Source organism: Hemitrygon akajei, chromosome 2 (assembly GCF_048418815.1).
Source record: "Hemitrygon akajei chromosome 2, sHemAka1.3, whole genome shotgun sequence".
Lineage (NCBI taxonomy): Eukaryota > Metazoa > Chordata > Chondrichthyes > Myliobatiformes > Dasyatidae > Hemitrygon > Hemitrygon akajei.
The window spans coordinates 194,895,841-194,912,626 of record NC_133125.1 but is presented as its reverse complement, the minus strand read 5'-3'; positions in this window follow the sequence as shown (position 1 = coordinate 194,912,626).

The following is a 16,786-nucleotide window of genomic DNA, read 5'->3' as shown; positions in this document are numbered from 1 at the left end:
GACTCTCCCTCAGAGCCGCCCCTCCGACAGGGCGACGCTCCCTCAGAGCCGCCCCTCCGACAGGGCGACGCTCCCTCAGAGCAGCCCCTCCCACAGGGCGACGCTCCCTCAGAGCCGCCCCTTCCACAGCGCGACGCTCCCTCAGAGCCGCCCCTCCCACAGCGCGACGCTCCCTCAGAGCAGCCCCTCCCACAGGGCGACGTTCCCTCAGAGCCGCCCCTCCGACAGGGCGACGCTCCCTCAGAGCCGCCCCTCCCACAGCGCGACGTTCCCTCAGAGCAGCCCCTCCCACAGGGCGACGTTCCCTCAGAGCCGCCCCTCCACAGCGCGACGCTCCCTCAGAGCCGCCCCTTCGACAGGGCGACGCTCCCTCAGAGCCGCCCCTCCGACAGGGCGACGCTCCCTCAGAGCAGCCCCTCCCACAGGGCGACGCTCCCTCAGAGCCGCCCCTCCCACAGGGCGACGCTCCCTCAGAGCAGCCCCACCGACAGGGCGACGCTCCCTCAGAGCCGCCCCTCCGACAGGGCGACGCTCCCTCAGAGCCGCCCCTCCCACAGGGCGACGCTCTCTCAGAGCCGCCCCTCCGACAGGGCGACGCTCCCTCAGAGCCGCTCCTCCGACAGGGCGACGCTCCCTCAGAGCAGCCCCTCCGACAGCGCGACGTTCCCTCAGAGCCGCCCCTCCCACAGCGCGACGCTCCCTCAGAGCCGACCCTCCCACAGGGCGACGCTCCCTCAGAGCCGCCCCTCCGACAGGGGTGACGCTCCCTCAGAGCCGCCCCTCCGACAGGGCGACGTTCCCTCAGAGCAGCCCCTCCCACAGGGCGACGTTCCCTCAGAGCCGCCCCTCCCACAGCGCGACGTTCCCTCAGAGCCGCCCCTCCCACAGGGCGACGCTCCCTCAGAGCCGCCCCTCCGACAGGGCGACGCTCCCTCAGAGCCGCCCCACGACAGGGCGACGTTCCCTCAGAGCCGCCCCTCCCACAGCGCGACGCTCCCTCAGAGCCACCCCTCCGACAGGGCGACGTTCCATCAGAGCAGCCCCTCCCACAGGGCGACGTTCTCTCAGCGCAGCCCCTCCCACAGGGCGACGTTCCCTCATAGCCACCCCTCCGACAGGGCGACGGTCCCTCAGAGCAGCACCTCAGACAGGGCGACGTTCCCTCAGAGCCGCCCCTCCGACAGGGCGACGTTCCCTCAGAGCCGCCCTCCCACAGCGTGACTCTCCCTCAGAGCTGCCCCTCCGACAGGGCGACGTTCCCTCAGAGCCGCCCTCCCACAGCGCGACGCTCCCTCAGAGCCGCCCCTCCGACAGCGCGACGTTCCCTCAGAGCCGCCCTCCCACAGGGCGACGTTCCCTCAGAGCCGCCCCTCCGACAGGGCGACGTTCCCTCAGAGCCGCCCCTCCCACAGGGCGACACTCCCTCAGAGCCGCTCCTCCCACAGCGCGACGTTCCTTCAGAGCAGCCCCTCCCACAGGGCGACGTTCCCTCAGAGCCGGCCCTCCGACAGCGCGACGCTCCCTCAGAGCCGCCCTCCCACAGCGCGACGCTCCCTCAGAGCCGCCCCTCCGACAGCGCGACGCTCCCTCAGAGCCGCCCTCCCAGTGCGCGACGCTCCATCAGAGCCGCCCCTCCGACAGGGCGACGTTCCCTCAGAGCCGCCCTCCCACAGCGCGACGTTCCCTCAGAGCCGCCCCTCCGACAGCGCGACGTTCCCTCAGAGCCGCCCTCCCACAGGGCGACGTTGCCTCAGAGCCGCCCCTCCGACAGCGCGACGCTCCCTCAGAGCCGCCACTCCCACAGGGCGACGTTCCCTCAGAGCCGCCCCTCCCACAGAGCGACGCTCCCTCAGAGCCGCCCCTCCCACAGGGCGACACTCCCTCAGAGCCGCTCCTCCCACAGCGCGACGTTCCTTCAGAGCAGCCCCTCCCACAGGGCGACGCTCCCTCAGAGCCGCCCCTCCGACAGCGCGACGCTCCCTCAGAGCCGCCCTCCCAGTGCGCGACGCTCCATCAGAGCCGCCCCTCCGACAGGGCGACGTTCCCTCAGTGCCGCCCTCCCACAGCGCGACGTTCCCTCAGAGCCGCCCCTCCGACAGCGCGACGTTCCCTCAGAGCCGCCCTCCCACAGGGCGACGTTGCCTCAGAGCCGCCCCTCCGACAGCGCGACGCTCCCTCAGAGCCGCCACTCCCACAGGGCGACGTTCCCTCAGAGCCGCCCCTCCCACAGGGCGACGTTCCCATCAGAGCCGCCCCTCCCACAGGGCGACACTCCCTCAGAGCCGCTCCTCCCACAGCGCGACGTTCCTTCAGAGCAGCCCCTCCCACAGGGCGACGTTCCCTCAGAGCCGCCCCTCCGACAGCGCGACGCTCCCTCAGAGCCGCCCTCCCACAGCGCGACGCTCCCTCAGAGCCGCCCTCCCAGTGCGCGACGCTCCATCAGAGCCGCCCCTCCGACAGGGCGACGTTCCCTCAGAGCCGCCCCTCCCACAGGGCGACGTTCCCTCAGAGCCGCCCCTCCCACAGCGTGACTCTCCCTCAGAGCCGCCCCTCCCACAGGGCAACGTTCCCTCAGAGCAGCCCCTCCCACAGCGCGACGTTCCCTCAGAGCCGCCCATCCCACAGCGCGACTCTCCCTCAGAGCCGCTCCTCCCACAGCGCGACGCTCCCTGAGAGCCGCCCCTCCCACAGGGCGACACTCCCTCAGAGCCACCCCTCCCACTGGGCGACACTCCCTCAGAACCGCCCCTCACACAGCGCGACGCTCCCTCAGAGCCGCGCCACCGACAGTATTTGCACCTCATCTCCTCGTCATTGTGTGCCATACCCTCAGAACTACCCCATCCCATAGTCTGATGCTCCCGCGGTACTACCCCATTCATAGTGTGATGCTCCCTCAGCACCGTGTGACTCCCTTGGTACTGCCCCATCCCCAGTTTGATGCTCCCTCAGTACTGCCCCATCCGCAGTGTGATGCTCCCTCAGTACTGCCCCATCCACAGTGTGATGCTCCCTCACCGCCGTCCCCATCCGCAGTGTGATGCTCCCTCACTGTCGTCCCGATCCACAGTGTGATGCTCCCTCACTGTCGTCCCCATCTACAGTGTGATGCTGCCTCAGTGCTGCCCCATCGACAGTGTGATGCTCCCTCAGTGCTGCCCCATCCCCAGTGTGATGCTCCCTCAGTGCTGCCCCATCCACAGTGTGATGCTCCCTCACCGCCGTCCCCATCCACAGTGTGATGCTCCCTCACCCGCCGTCCCCATCCGCAGTGTGATGCTCCCTCAGTACTACCCCATCCACAGTGTGATGCTCCCTCGGTACTACCCCACCCACAGTGTGATGCTCCCTCATTACTGCCCCATCCGCAGTTTGATGCTCCCTCACCGCCGTCCCCATCCACAGTGTGATGCTCCCTCACCGCCGTCCCCATCCACAGTGTGATGCTCCCTCACCGCCGTCCCCATCCGCAGTGTGATGCTCCCTCGGTACTACCCCATCCACAGTGTGATGCTCCCTCATTACTGCCCCATCCGCAGCGTGATGCTCCCTCGGTACTACCCCATCCGCAGTTTGATGCTCCCTCACCGCCGTCCTCATCCACAGTGTGATGCTCCCTCAGTGCTGCCCCATCCGCAGTGTGATGCTCCCTCAGTACTACTCCATCCGCAGTGTGATGCTCACTCCGTGCTGCCCCATCCACAGTGTGATGCTCCCTCAGTGCTGCGCCATCCGCAGTGTGATACTCCCTCAGTACTACTCCATCCGCAGTGTGATGCTCCCTCAGTGCTGCCCCATCCGCAGTGTGATGCTCCCTCACCGCCGTCCCCATCCACAGTGTGATGCTCCCTCACCGCCATCCCCATCCGCAGTGTGATGCTCCCTCACCGCCGTCCCCATCCGCAGTGTGATGCTCCCTCAGTACTACCCCATCCACAGTGTGATTCTCCCTCAGTGCTGCCCCATCCGCAGTGTGATGCTCCCTCAGTGCCGACCATCCACAGTGTGATGCTCCCTCAGTACTACCCCATCCGCAGTGTGATGCTCCCTCAGTGCTGCCCCATCCGCAGTGTGATGCTCCCTCACCGCCGTCCCCATCCGCAGTGTGATTCTCCCTCAGTGCTGCCCATCGGCATTGTGATGCTCCCTCACCGCCGTCCCCTTCCACAGTGTGATGCTCCCTCAGTGCTGCCCCATCCACAGTGTGATGCTCCCTCAGTGCTGCCCCATCCGCAGTGTGATGCTCCCTCAGTGCTGCCCCATCCACAGTGTGATGCTCCCTCACCGCCGTCCCCATCCACAGTGTGATGCTCCCTCAATGCTGCCCCATACAAAGTGTGATGCTCCCTCACCGCCGTCCCCATCCACAGTGTGATGCTCCCTCAGTGCTGCCCCATCCACAGTGTGATGCTCCCTCACCGCCGTCCCCATCCGCAGTGTGATGCTCCCTCACAGTCGTCCCCATCCACAGTGTGATGCTCCCTCACCGCCTTCCCCATCCGCAGTGTGATGCTCCCTCAGTGCTGCCCCATCCACAGTGTGATACTCCCTCACCGCCTTCCCCATCCGCAGTGTGATGCTCCCTCAGTGCTGCCCCATCCGCAGTGTGATGCTCCCTCAGTGCTGCCCCATCCGCAGTGTGATGATCCCTCACCGCCATCCCCATCCACAGTGTGATGCTCCCTCACCACCGTCCCCATCCGCAGTGTGATGCTCCCGCACCGCCATCCCCATCCACAGTGTGATGCTCCCTCAGTGCTGCCCCATCCACAGTGTGATGCTCCCTCAGTGTTGCCCCATCCAGAGTGTGATGCTCCCTCACCGCCTTCCCCATCCGCAGTGTGATGCTCCCTCAGTGCTGCCCCATCCGCAGTGTGATGCTCCCTCAGTGCTGCCCCATCCACCGTGTGATGCTCCCTCACCGCCTTCCCCATCCGCTGTGTGATGCTCCCTCACCCGCCGTCCCCATCCGCAGTGTGATGCTCCCTCACCGCCTTCCCCATCCACAGTGTGATGCTCCCTCACCGCCGTCCCCATCCACAGTATGATGCTCCCTCACTGTCGTCCCCATCCACAGTGTGATGCTCCCTCACTGTCGTCCCCATCCACAGTGTGATGCTCCCTCACTGTCGTCCCCATCCACACTGTGATGCTCCCTCACTGTCGTCCCCATCCGCAGTGTGATGCTCCCTCAATGCTGCCCCATCCAAAGTGTGATGCTCCCTCACTGTCATCCCCATCCACAGTGTGTTGCTCCCTCAGTACTACCCCATCCACAGTGTGATGCTCCCTCATTGCTGCCCATCCGCAGTGTGATGCTCCCTCGCCGCCGTCCCCATCCACAGTGTGATGCTCCATCACCGCTGTCCCCATCCGCAGTGTGATGCTCCCTCACCGCCGTCCCCATCCACAGTGTGATGCTTCCTCAGTACTGCCCCATCCACCGTGTGATGCTCCCTCACCGCCGTCCCCATCCGCGGTGTGATGCTCCCTCACCGCCGTCCCCATCCGCAGTGTGATGCTCCCTCAGTGCTGCCCCATCCACAGTGTGATGCTCCCTCACCGCCGTCCCCATCCGCAGTGTGATGCTCCCTCACCGCCGTCCCCATCCACAGTGTGATGCTCCCTCACCGCCATCCCCATCCACAGTGTGATGCTCCCTCACCGCCGTCCCCACCCACAGTGTGATGCTGCCTCAGCGCTCCCCACCCACAGTGTGATGCTCCATCACCGCCGTCCCCATCCGCAGTGTGATGCTCCCTCACCGCCGTCCCCATCCACAGTGTGATGCTCCCTCACCGCCATCCCCATCCACAGTGTGATGCTCCCTCACCGCCGTCCCCATCCGCAGTGTGATGCTCCCTCACCGCCGTCCCCATCCGCAGTGTGATGCTCCCTCACCGCCGTCCCCTTCCGCAGTGTGATGCTCCCTCACCGCCGTCCCCATCCGCAGTGTGATGCTCCCTCACCGCCGTCCCCTTCCGCAGTGTGATGCTCCCTCAGTACTGCCCCATCCACAGTGTGATGCTCCCTCAGTTCTACCCCATCCTCAGTGTGATGCTCCCTCAGTACTACCCCATCCACAGTGTGATGCTCCCTCACTGTCGTCCCCATCCACAGTGTGATGCTCCCTCAGTGCTGCCCCATCCACAGTGTGATGTTCCCTCAGTGCTGCCCCATCCACAGTGTGATGCTCCCTCACCGTCGTCCCCATCCACAGTGTGATGCTCCCTCACCGCCGTCCCCATCCACAGTGTGATGCTTCCTCAGTGCTGCCCCATCCGCAGTGTGATGCTCCCTCAGTACTGCCCCATCCACAGTGTGATGCTCGCTCAGTGCTGCCCATCCACAGTGTGATGCTCCCTCAGTGCTGTCCCTATCCCCAGTGTGATGCTCCCTCAGTGCTGCCCCATCCACAGTGTGATGCTCCCTCACCGCCGTCCCCATCCGCAGTGTGATGCTCCCTCACCGCCGTCCCCATCCGCAGTGTGTTGCTCCCTCAGTACTGCCCCATCCACAGTGTGATGCTCGCTCAGTGCTGCCCATCCACAGTGTGATGCTCCCTCAGTGCTGCCCCATCCACAGTGTGATGCTCCCTCAGTGCTGCCCCATCCACAGTGTGATGCTCCCTCAGTGCTGCCCCATCCGCAGTGTGATGATCCCTCACCGCCGTCCCCATCCACAGTGTGATGATCCCTCAGTGCTGCCCCATCCGCAGTGTGATGATCCCTCAGTGCTGCCCCATCCGCAGTGTGATGCTCCCTCACCGCCGTCCCCATCCACAGTGTGATGCTCCCTCAGTTCTGCCCCATGCACAGTGTGATGCTCCCTCAGTGCTGCCCCTCCCACAGGGCGACGCTCCCTCGGAGCCGCCCCTCCGACAGGGCGACGCTCACTCAGAGCAGCCCCTCCGACAGGGCGACGCTCACTCAGAGCAGCCCCTCCGACAGGGCGACGTTCCCTCAGAGCCGCCCCTCCCACAGGGCGACGTTCCCTCAGAGCCGCCCCTCCGACAGGGCGACGCTCCCTCAGAGCAGCCCCTCCCACAGCGCGACGTTCCCTCAGAGACGCCCCTCCCACAGGGCGACGATCCCTCAGAGCCGCCCCTCCGACAGGGCGACGTTCCCTCAGAGCAGCCCCTCCCACAGGGCGACGCTCCCTCAGAGCCGCCCCTCCCACAGCGCGACGTTCCCTCAGAGCAGCCCCTCCCACAGGGCGACGCTCCCTCAGAGCAGCCCCTCCCACAGCGCGACGTTCCCTCAGAGCCGCCCCTCCCACAGCGCGACGCTCCCTCAGAGCCGCCCCTCCGACAGCGCGACGTTCCATCAGAGCAGCCCCTCCGACAGCGCGACGTTCCATCAGAGCAGCCCCTCCGACAGCGCGACTCTCCCTCAGAGCCGCCCCGCCCACAGAGTGACGCTCCCTCAGAGCCGCCCCTCCCACAAAGCGACGCTCCCTCAAAGCCGCCCCTCCCACAGGGCGACGCTCCCTCAGAGCCGCCCCTCCCACAGGGCGACGCTCCCTCAGAGCCACTCCTCCCACAGCGCGACATTCCCTCAGAGCAGCCCCTCCCACAGGGCGACGTTCCCTCAGAGGTGCCCCTCCGACAGCGCGACGTTCCCTCAGAGCCGCCCTCCCACAGGGCGACGTTCCCTCAGAGCCGCCCCTCCGACAGCGCGACGTTCCCTCAGAGCCGCCCTCCCACAGGGCGACGTTGCCTCAGAGCCGCCCCTCCGACAGCGCGACGCTCCCTCAGAGCCGCCCCTCCCACAGGGCGACGTTCCCTCAGAGCCGCCCCTCCCACAGGGCGACGCTCCCTCAGAGCCGCCCCTCCGACAGGGCGACGTTCCCTCAGAGCCGCCCCTCCCACAGGGCGACGTTCCCTCAGAGCCGCCCCTCCCACAGGGCGACACTCCCTCAGAGCCACTCCTCCCACAGCGCGACGTTCCTTCAGAGCAGCCCCTCCCACAGGGCGACGTTCCCTCAGAGCCGCCCCTCCGACAGCGCGACGCTCCCTCAGAGCCGCCCTCCCACAGCGCGACGCTCCCTCAGAGCCGCCCCTCCGACAGCGCGACGCTCCCTCAGAGCCGCCCTCCCACTGCGCGACGCTCCATCAGAGCCGCCCCTCCGACAGGGCGACGTTCCCTCAGAGCCGCCCCTCCCACAGGGCGACGTTCCCTCAGAGCCGCCCCTCCCACAGCGTGACTCTCCCTCAGAGCCGCCCCTCCCACAGGGCAACATTCCCTCAGAGCAGCCCCTCCCACAGGGCGACGCTCCCTCAGAGCCGCCCCTCCCACAGCGCAACGCTCCCTCAGAGCCGCCCCTCCCACAGCGCGACGTTCCCTCAGAGCCGCCCCTCCCACAGCGCGACACTCCCTCAGAGCCGCCCCTCCCACAGCGCGACGTTCCCTGAGAGCCGCCCCTCCCACAGGGCGACACTCCCTCAGAGCCACCCCTCCCACTGGGCGACACTCCCTCAGAACCGCCCCTCTCACAGCGCGACGCTCCCTCAGAGCCGCGCCACCGACAGTATTTGCACCTCATCTCCTCGTCATTGTGTGACATACCCTCAGAACTACCCCATCCCATAGTCTGATGCTCCCGCGGTACTGCCCCATTCATAGTGTGATGCTCCCTCAGCACTGTGTGACTCCCTTGGTACTGCCCCATCCCCAGTTTGATGCTCCCTCAGTACTGCACCATCCGCAGTGTGATGCTCCCTCAGTACTGCCCCATCCACAGTGTGATGCTCCCTCACCGCCGTCCCCATCCGCAGTGTGATGCTCCCTCACTGTCGTCCCCATCCACAGTGTGATGCTCCCTCACTGTCGTCCCCATCCACAGTGTGATGCTGCCTCAGTGCTGCCCCATCCCCAGTGTGATGCTCCCTCAGTGCTGCCCCATCCACAGTGTGATGCTCCCTCACCGCCGTCCCCATCCACAGTGTGATGCTCCCTCACCGTCGTCCCCATCCGCAGTGTGATGCTCCCTCGGTACTACCCCAGCCGCAGTGTGATGCTCCCTCAGTGCTGCCCCATCCGCAGTGTGATGCTCCCTCAGTGCTGCCCCATCCGCAGTGTGATGCTCCCTCAGTGCTGCCCCATCCGCAGTGTGATGCTCCCTCAGTGCTGCCCCATCCACAGTGTGATGCTCCCTCAGTGCTGCCCCATCCGCAGTGTGATACTCCCTCAGTACTACTCCATCCGCAGTGTGATGCTCCCTCAGTGCTGCCCCATCCGCAGTGTGATGCTCCCTCACCGCCGTCCCCATCCACAGTGTGATGCTCCCTCACCGCCGTCCCCATCCGTAGTGTGATGCTCCCTCACTGTCGTCCCTATCCACAGTGTGATGCTTCCTCACTGTCGTCCCCATCCACAGTGTGATGCTGCCCCAGTGCTGCCCCATCGACAGTGTGATACTCCCTCAGTGCTGCCCCATCCCCAGTGTGATGCTCCCTCAGTGCTGCCCCATCCGCAGTGTGATGCTCCCTCACCGCCGTCCCCATCCACAGTGTGATGCTCCCTCACCGCCGTCCCCATCCGCAGTGCGATGCTCCCTCGGTACTACCCCATCCACAGTGTGATGCTCCCTCATTACTGCCCCATCCGCAGCGTGATGCTCCCTCGGTACTACCCCATCCGCAGTTTGATGCTCCCTCACCGCCGTCCTCATCCACAGTGTGATGCTCCCTCAGTGCTGCCCCATCCGCAGTGTGATGCTCCCTCACTACTACTCCATCCGCAGTGTGATGCTCCCTCAGTGCTGCCCCATCCACAGTGTGATGCTCCCTCAGTGCTGCCCCATCCGCAGTGTGATACTCCCTCAGTACTACTCCATCCGCAGTGTGATGCTCCCTCAGTGCTGCCCCATCCGCAGTGTGATGCTCCCTCACCGCCGTCCCCATCCACAGTGTGATGCTCCCTCACCGCCATCCCCATCCACAGTGTGATGCTCCCTCAGTACTACCCCATCCACAGTGTTATTCTCCCTCAGTGCTGCCCCATCCGCAGTGTGATGCTCCCTCAGGGCCGACCATCCACAGTGTGATGCTCCCTCACCGCCGTCCCCATCCGCAGTGTGATTCTCCCTCAGTGCTGCCCCATCGGCATTGTGATGCTCCCTCACCGCCGTCCCCATCCACAGTGTGATGCTCCCTCAGTGCTGCCCCATCCACAGTGTGATGCTCCCTCAGTGCTGCCCCATCCGCAGTGTGATGCTCCCTCAGTGCTGCCCCATCCACAGTGTGATGCTCTCTCACCGCCGTCCCCATCCACAGTGTGATGCTCCCTCACCGCCGTCCCCATCCACAGTGTGATGCTCCCTCAATGCTGCCCCATACAAAGTGTGATGCTCCCTCACCGCCGTCCCCATCCACAGTGTGATGCTCCCTCAGTGCTGCCCCATCCACAGTGTGATGCTCCCTCACCGCCGTCCCCATCCGCAGTGTGATGCTCCCTCACAGTCGGCCCCATCCACAGTGTGATGCTGCCTCACCGCCTTCCCCATCTGCAGTGTGATGCTCCCTCAGTGCTGCCCCATCCACAGTGTGATGCTCCCTCACCGCCGTCCCCATCCGCAGTGTGATGCTCCCTCACTGTCGTCCCTATCCACAGTGTGATGCTCCCTCACTGTCGTCCCCATCCACAGTGTGATGCTGCCTCAGTGCTGCCCCATCGACAGTGTGATACTCCCTCAGTGCTGCCCCATCCCCAGTGTGATGCTCCCTCAGTGCTGCCCCATCCACAGTGTGATGCTCCCTCACCGCCGTCCCCATCCACAGTGTGATGCTCCCTCACCGCCGTCCCCATCCGCAGTGTGATGCTCCCTCGGTACTACCCCATCCACAGTGTGATGCTCCCTCATTACTGCCCCATCCGCAGCGTGATGCTCCCTCGGTACTACCCCATCCGCAGTTTGATGCTCCCTCACCGCCGTCCTCATCCACAGTGTGATGCTCCCTCAGTGCTGCCCCATCCGCAGTGTGATGCTCCCTCACTACTACTCCATCCGCAGTGTGATGCTCCCTCAGTGCTGCCCCATCCACAGTGTGATGCTCCCTCAGTGCTGCCCCATCCGCAGTGTGATACTCCCTCAGTACTACTCCATCCGCAGTGTGATGCTCCCTCAGTGCTGCCCCATCCGCAGTGTGATGCTCCCTCACCGCCGTCCCCATCCACAGTGTGATGCTCCCTCACCGCCATCCCCATCCACAGTGTGATGCTCCCTCAGTACTACCCCATCCACAGTGTGATTCTCCCTCAGTGCTGCCCCATCCGCAGTGTGATGCTCCCTCAGGGCCGACCATCCACAGTGTGATGCTCCCTCACCGCCGTCCCCATCCGCAGTGTGATTCTCCCTCAGTGCTGCCCCATCGGCATTGTGATGCTCCCTCACCGCCGTCCCCATCCACAGTGTGATGCTCCCTCAGTGCTGCCCCATCCACAGTGTGATGCTCCCTCAGTGCTGCCCCATCCGCAGTGTGATGCTCCCTCAGTGCTGCCCCATCCACAGTGTGATGCTCCCTCACCGCCGTCCCCATCCACAGTGTGATGCTCCCTCACCGCCGTCCCCATCCACAGTGTGATGCTCCCTCAATGCTGCCCCATACAAAGTGTGATGCTCCCTCACCGCCGTCCCCATCCACAGTGTGATGCTCCCTCAGTGCTGCCCCATCCACAGTGTGATGCTCCCTCACCGCCGTCCCCATCCGCAGTGTGATGCTCCCTCACAGTCGGCCCCATCCACAGTGTGATGCTCCCTCACCGCCTTCCCCATCCGCAGTGTGATGCTCCCTCAGTGCTGCCCCATCCACAGTGTGATGCTCCCTCACCGCCGTCCCCATCCGCAGTGTGATGCTCCCTCACTGTCGTCCCTATCCACAGTGTGATGCTCCCTCACTGTCGTCCCCATCCACAGTGTGATGCTGCCTCAGTGCTGCCCCATCGACAGTGTGATACTCCCTCAGTGCTGCCCCATCCCCAGTGTGATGCTCCCTCAGTGCTGCCCCATCCACAGTGTGATGCTCCCTCACCGCCGTCCCCATCCACAGTGTGATGCTCCCTCACCGCCGTCCCCATCCGCAGTGTGATGCTCCCTCGGTACTACCCCATCCACAGTGTGATGCTCCCTCATTACTGCCCCATCCGCAGCGTGATGCTCCCTCGGTACTACCCCATCCGCAGTTTGATGCTCCCTCACCGCCGTCCTCATCCACAGTGTGATGCTCCCTCAGTGCTGCCCCATCCGCAGTGTGATGCTCCCTCAGTACTACTCCATCCGCAGTGTGATGCTCCCTCAGTGCTGCCCCATCCACAGTGTGATGCTCCCTCAGTGCTGCCCCATCCGCAGTGTGATACTCCCTCAGTACTACTCCATCCGCAGTGTGATGCTCCCTCAGTGCTGCCCCATCCGCAGTGTGATGCTCCCTCACCGCCGTCCCCATCCACAGTGTGATGCTCCCTCACCGCCATCCCCATCTACAGTGTGATGCTCCCTGAGTACTACCCCATCCACAGTGTGATTCTCCCTCAGTGCTGCCCCATCCGCAGTGTGATGCTCCCTCAGTGCCGACCATCCACAGTGTGATGCTCCCTCACCGCCGTCCCCATCCACAGTGTGATGCTCCCTCAGTGCTGCCCCATCCACAGTGTGATGCTCCCTCAGTACTACCCCATCCGCAGTGTGATGATCCCTCACCACTGTCCCCATCCGCAGTGTGATGATCCCTCAGTGCTGCCCCATCCGCAGTGTGATGTTCCCTCACCGCCGTCCCCATCCACAGTGTGATGCTCCCTCAGTTCTGACCCATCCGCAGTGTGATGATCCCTTAGTGCTGCCCCATCCGCAGTGTGATGCTCCCTCACCGCCGTCCCCATCCACAGTGTGATGCTCCCTCAGTTCTGCCCCATGCACAGTGTGATGCTCCCTCAGTGCTGCCCCATCCACAGTGTGATGCGCCCTCAGAGCTGCCCCATCCACCGTGTGATGCTCCCTCACCGCCGTCCCCATCCGCAGTGTGATGCTCCATCAGTGCTGCCCCATCCACAGTGTGATGCTCCCTCAGTGCTGCCCCATCCACAGTGTGATGCTCCCTCAGTACTACCCCATCCTCAGTGTGATGCTCCCTCAGTACCACCCCATCCACAGTGTGATGCTCCCTCAGTGCTGCCCCATCCACAGTGTGATGCTCCCTCAGTACTACCCCATCCGCAGTGTGATGCTCCCTCACTGCTGTCCCCATCCACAGTGTGATGCTCCCTCAGTGCTCCCTCAGTGCTCCCCACCCACAGTGTGATGCTCCCTCACCGCCGTCCCCATCCGCAGTGTGATGCTCCCTCACCGCCGTCCCCATCCACAGTGTGATGCTCCCTCACCGCCGTCCCCATCCGCAGTGTGATGCTCCCTCACAGTCGGCCCCATCCACAGTGTGATGCTCCCTCACCGCCTTCCCCATCCGCAGTGTGATGCTCCCTCAGTGCTGCCCCATCCACAGTGTGATGCTCCCTCACCGCCGTCCCCATCCGCAGTGTGATGCTCCCTCACTGTCGTCCCTATCCACAGTGTGATGCTCCCTCACTGTCGTCCCCATCCACAGTGTGATGCTGCCTCAGTGCTGCCCCATCGACAGTGTGATACTCCCTCAGTGCTGCCCCATCCCCAGTGTGATGCTCCCTCAGTGCTGCCCCATCCACAGTGTGATGCTCCCTCACAGCCGTCCCCATCCACAGTGTGATGCTCCCTCACCGCCGTCCCCATCCGCAGTGTGATGCTCCCTCGGTACTACCCCATCCACAGCGTGATGCTCCCTCGGTACTACCCCATCCGCAGTTTGATGCTCCCTCAGTACTACTCCATCCGCAGTGTGATGCTCCCTCAGTGCGGCCCCATCCACAGTGTGATGCTCCCTCAGTGCTGCCCCATCCGCAGTGTGATACTCCCTCAGTACGACTCCATCCGCAGTGTGATGCTCCCTCAGTGCTGCCCCATCCGCAGTGTGATGCTCCCTCACCGCCGTCCCCATCCACAGTGTGATGCTCCCTCACCGCCATCCCCATCCACAGTGTGATGCTCCCTCAGTACTACCCCATCCACAGTGTGATTCTCCCTCAGTGCAGCCCCATCCGCAGTGTGATGCTCCCTCAGTGCCGACCATCCACAGTGTGATGCTCCCTCACCGCCGTCCCCATCCGCAGTGTGATTCTCCCTCAGTGCTGCCCCATCCGCATTGTGATGCTACCTCACCGCCGTCCCCATCCACAGTGTGATGCTCCCTCAGTGCTGCCCCATCCACAGTGTGATGCTCCCTCAGTGCTGCCCCATCCGCAGTGTGATGCTCCCTCAGTGCTGCCCCATCCACAGTGTGATGCTCCCTCACCGCCGTCCCCATCCACAGTGTGATGCTCCCTCACCGCCGTCCCCATCCACAGTGTGATGCTCCCTCAATGCTGCCCCATACAAAGTGTGATGCTCCCTCACCGCCGTCCCCATCCACAGTGTGATGCTCCCTCAGTGCTGCCCCATCCACAGTGTGATGCTCCCTCACCGCCGTCCCCATCCGCAGTGTGATGCTCCCTCACAGACGGCCCCATCCACAGTTTGATGCTCCCTCACCGCCTTCCCCATCCGCAGTGTGATGCTCCCTCAGTGCTGCCCCATCCACAGTGTGATGCTCCCTCACCGCCTTCCCCATCCGCAGTGTGATGCTCCCTCAGTACTACCCCATCCACAGTGTGATTCTCCCTCAGTGCTGCCCCATCCGCAGTGTGATGCTCCCTCAGTGCCGACCATCCACAGTGTGATGCTCCCTCAGTACTACCCCATCCGCAGTGTGATGCTCCCTCAGTGCTGCCCCATCCGCAGTGTGATGCTCCCTCACCGCCGTCCCCATCCGCAGTGTGATTCTCCCTCAGTGCTGCCCCATCGGCATTGTGATGCTCCCTCACCGCCGTCCCCTTCCACAGTGTGATGCTCCCTCAGTGCTGCCCCATCCACAGTGTGATGCTCCCTCAGTGCTGCCCCATCCGCAGTGTGATGCTCCCTCAGTGCTGCCCCATCCACAGTGTGATGCTCCCTCACCGCCGTCCCCATCCACAGTGTGATGCTCCCTCAATGCTGCCCCATACAAAGTGTGATGCTCCCTCACCGCCGTCCCCATCCACAGTGTGATGCTCCCTCAGTGCTGCCCCATCCACAGTGTGATGCTCCCTCACCGCCGTCCCCATCCGCAGTGTGATGCTCCCTCACAGTCGTCCCCATCCACAGTGTGATGCTCCCTCACCGCCTTCCCCATCCGCAGTGTGATGCTCCCTCAGTGCTGCCCCATCCACAGTGTGATACTCCCTCACCGCCTTCCCCATCCGCAGTGTGATGCTCCCTCAGTGCTGCCCCATCCGCAGTGTGATGCTCCCTCAGTGCTGCCCCATCCGCAGTGTGATGATCCCTCACCGCCATCCCCATCCACAGTGTGATGCTCCCTCACCACCGTCCCCATCCGCAGTGTGATGCTCCCTCACCGCCATCCCCATCCACAGTGTGATGCTCCCTCAGTGCTGCCCCATCCACAGTGTGATGCTCCCTCAGTGTTGCCCCATCCAGAGTGTGATGCTCCCTCACCGCCTTCCCCATCCGCAGTGTGATGCTCCCTCAGTGCTGCCCCATCCGCAGTGTGATGCTCCCTCAGTGCTGCCCCATCCACCGTGTGATGCTCCCTCACCGCCTTCCCCATCCGCTGTGTGATGCTCCCTCACCGCCGTCCCCATCCGCAGTGTGATGCTCCCTCACCGCCTTCCCCATCCACAGTGTGATGCTCCCTCACCGCCGTCCCCATCCACAGTATGATGCTCCCTCACTGTCGTCCCCATCCACAGTGTGATGCTCCCTCACTGTCGTCCCCATCCACAGTGTGATGCTCCCTCACTGTCGTCCCCATCCACACTGTGATGCTCCCTCACTGTCGTCCCCATCCGCAGTGTGATGCTCCCTCAATGCTGCCCCATCCAAAGTGTGATGCTCCCTCACTGTCGTCCCCATCCACAGTGTGTTGCTCCCTCAGTACTACCCCATCCACAGTGTGATGCTCCCTCATTGCTGCCCATCCGCAGTGTGATGCTCCCTCGCCGCCGTCCCCATCCACAGTGTGATGCTCCCTCACCGCTGTCCCCATCCGCAGTGTGATGCTCCCTCACCGCCGTCCCCATCCACAGTGTGATGCTTCCTCAGTACTGCCCCATCCACCGTGTGATGCTCCCTCACCGCCGTCCCCATCCGCGGTGTGATGCTCCCTCACCGCCGTCCCCATCCGCAGTGTGATGCTCCCTCAGTGCTGCCCCATCCACAGTGTGATGCTCCCTCACCGCCGTCCCCATCCGCAGTGTGATGCTCCCTCACCGCCGTCCCCATCCACAGTGTGATGCTCCCTCACCGCCATCCCCATCCACAGTGTGATGCTCCCTCACCGCCGTCCCCACCCACAGTGTGATGCTGCCTCAGCGCTCCCCACCCACAGTGTGATGCTCCATCACCGCCGTCCCCATCCGCAGTGTGATGCTCCCTCACCGCCGTCCCCATCCACAGTGTGATGCTCCCTCACCGCCATCCCCATCCACAGTGTGATGCTCCCTCACCGCCGTCCCCATCCGCAGTGTGATGCTCCCTCACCGCCGTCCCCATCCGCAGTGTGATGCTCCCTCACCGCCGTCCCCTTCCGCAGTGTGATGCTCCCTCACCGCCGTCCCCATCCGCAGTGTGATGCTCCCTCACCGCCGTCCCCTTCCGCAGTGTGATGCTC